This window comes from Ischnura elegans, chromosome 2 (assembly GCF_921293095.1).
Source record: "Ischnura elegans chromosome 2, ioIscEleg1.1, whole genome shotgun sequence".
Taxonomy (NCBI): Eukaryota; Metazoa; Arthropoda; class Insecta; order Odonata; family Coenagrionidae; genus Ischnura; species Ischnura elegans.
This window is the reverse complement of record NC_060247.1, coordinates 9,714,549-9,717,643: the sequence shown is the minus strand read 5'-3', so window position 1 is coordinate 9,717,643 and position 3,095 is coordinate 9,714,549. Positions and strand designations below refer to the sequence as shown.

The 3,095-nt window shown below is 44.7% G+C and overlaps 1 non-coding gene across 1 annotated transcript; it reads left to right on the top strand.

The window, feature by feature from the left end:
• The first annotated feature begins 229 nt into the window (after positions 1-229).
• Trnaa-agc lies at positions 230-305 on the top strand. Its single transcript has one exon. It is a non-coding gene; the product is annotated as a tRNA-Ala (tRNA).
• The last annotated feature ends 2,790 nt before the right edge of the window (positions 306-3,095 follow it).

Sequence of the window (3,095 nt, the reverse complement as noted above, 5' to 3'; positions counted from 1 at the left end):
GCCAATACGGCCATATTGGCTTATTTCACTTGGGCTCAGCGTGCCCCGAAATGCATGTTCCTGTCTCCCCCCTGCCATCGTGTGAGTGTGTATCTTTCCTTTCATCCTTGTGTCCTCGTCCATTCCTTCTGTTGGTGAGTGCCCCAGTGCCATCTATTGGTTACTCTTGTGGGTCTAAGCAAAGGGAGTTTTCTGTGCATAAACCCCCGCCGAAATCATGGTAAACCTAAGCGTCCCGGTAGCTCAACTGGTAGAGCACCTGGCCAGCAACCAGGAGGTTCTGGGTTTGAGTCCCAGTCACGCCGTATTTTTACCCTCTGGTTACGGTAATTTTTCCATCTACCACAGCTCCGTTGTCGTCGTCCTTTTTCCATCATATTGTATCATATTTCCATGCATTCAAATAAATTCAAAGGCAAGGAAAGAAAGGGATAGGAACGTGGTAGATGGAAAAAGCCAGAAATCAGAGGGTAAAAATGCTACCTCACTGTCCCAGTCAGGTAGCATTTTTACTCTCCAATTTCTGGCTTTTTCCATCTACCACAGCACCGTTGTCTTCGTCCTTTTTCTATTATATGTTCCTATGCCTTTCTTTCCTTATCTCTGAATTTATATTAATATAATTCACTAACTCTTGATTTACTTTGTAGTATTCCATAAGTTTTCCTGGATGTCAGACAATTAATTATACCACTTATTTTTTATTAGAGCGCGACCCGCGTTTCAATGAATCATCATCATTGTGATTTATCTTATTATTGTTACCTAGTTACTTGATGAATTTTAAAACGGACGTCAGAATAGGGGAAAAAAGGGCACTAGGAAAATAGGGCATTTTTACCCTATCCTGGCGACCGTTTTAAAATTCATCAATTAACTAGGTAACAATAATAAGGTAAATCATAACTTACGCCTGAAGATGTTGATAATTCATTGAAACCCCGGTCGCGCTCTGATAAAAAATAAGTGGTATAAGTAATTGTCTGATATCCAGGAAAACTTATATTTGTATAGTTCGGGGGAAGCTGTGTTTTATGCTTTGCCAAGAAAGCCTTCGTGGCCATTTCTGGTCGCATTATAAGGCGATGAATGACCTTCATCGCATGATAAGGCTATCTGCAATGGCCGCGAAAGCTCACTTGACAGCGCAATACGCAGCTGCACCCGAAAGCCTCTGACACTAATGATTCTCGCTGCGAAAGCCTACGTTCCAACAACCACTTTACTACGGTATATCTTTGAAAAAACAGCCGCATAAAAGCTGGAGATGGAAGCACTCAAGGTGCGAAACTTCGCTGATTGCATCAGTTTTCTGCACATTTTACTACCGTCAGATAGGGTCGAAAAAGTGCCCGCACGTCTATATTCCACAATTTACCAGTATATAATAGTTCCAAGCAGGTGTGGGGGCTGTGCCTGAGATACTTCTGCTATGTGCAAGGTCATTTAGTGGGGTATACATGCTCTAGCACGGTTCGTTTGAAAGTAGAATCGCTCGCAAAATTTCGCGCAGTTCAGCTTCGTAAAGAACAAGTGTATACAGAGTGAGGGAGTCGGCAGTGCTGTTATTCGGTGGAGAGATAAAGTAGTAGTGAGAATATATAGAGTGGAAGATAAAAGTCATGTATGGTGAAAGGGGTAGTAGTAGTAGTATTTGGATTTAGGGTGCGTCGACGGCAAGGTCATTTTGCACCACTACTGTGCTATTTAATTACAAAAGTTATGTGTAAAGTAATCTACTGCATCTGATGTCTTCGTTGAAAGTGTGTGCATAATTAGACTTTATTAAAAATGTTTATTTCTCTGAGAAACCGAAATGTACAGATTAAGTTGGTAGGGTGGTCTCCTAAAAGGGTTTTTAGGTCTCCCCCTAGATTATTTCGTCTTCGCGCTTCGCGGTACTTAACACAATCTAGCATGATGTGTCTAATACTTACTGGACATTTACAATCCCCACATTGGGGAGGTTCCTTCTCTTCAGTAAAGAGATACGCATGGGTCAGGGGGCTGTGCCCTATCCTCAATCGTGTAAGTACTACTTCCTCTCTCCGATTACTACGAGCTGAGGAGGGCCACGCTGCTACCATGTCCTTGATGCCACGGAGCTTGTTATTATTTAGAATCCTCCATGACTCCCTCCATTTTCCAAATACCACGTTTCTTAGAGATGCTCGTAAGTCCTCGTGGGGAACCAGCGTTGAGACAAGAACTTCGTTATTCAGAGCTTCCTTGGCCATAGCGTCTGCTATCTCATTCCCGGCTATCCCCTCATGTCCCGGTACCCACAGAAAATGGATATTCAAACCCTTTCTCGAAAGGGTCAGCAGGAGAGAGTGTATTTCTTGCACGATCGGGTGCACGGGTGAGAAGCCAGAGATGGCTTGTAGCGAGCTCCTGGAGTCAGTGCATATCACAAAGGAGCCGCCGTGGTCATCTAGGGCTTCTAGAGCTGTCCTTATGGCATAAAGCTCCGCCGTGTACACACTGCACATCGGGTGAAGCTTTGCTCTGATGTTCCCGTGGATAGGGGAGACCACTGCACATGCACAAGCAGAGTTATCTTTCGAACCGTCAGTGTAAACGGGGGTAAGGTTGGGGTGATTCCATCGGAACATGGCAAACAAACGCTGGTACTCCGAGGGAGTTGTGGAAGACTTCGGTCGAGATCGTGAAAGAATATTCACCACCGGAGTGGGAGTAATCCAAGGGGGGTGTTCCGAGAATGAAACAGGATACACTTCAGGTAGCGTGAATTCGCATCCGCGAATAAAATCGTTAAAACGAACGCTTACTGGTCTGGTTGCTTTAGTCCTTCGGTTAAAAACATTAATAAAACGGGGTTTAAAAAGTAAACTATAACATGGGTGACTCGTCATTGCTAAAATTTTGGAAACGTAGCTACAAAGAAGCCAGGTCCTTCGGTAGCATAGAGGAGGCTCGCCTGCGTCGGTATATATACTGGGAATCGGGCTGGTCCTAAACGCCCCAGTGCATAGTCGCAGACCTGCGTTGTGCACTGAGTTAAGTGCTTTCAAATACGTCTCGCGTGCGGACGCATACACGAATGAGCCGTAGTCTAATTTCGACCGCACCAG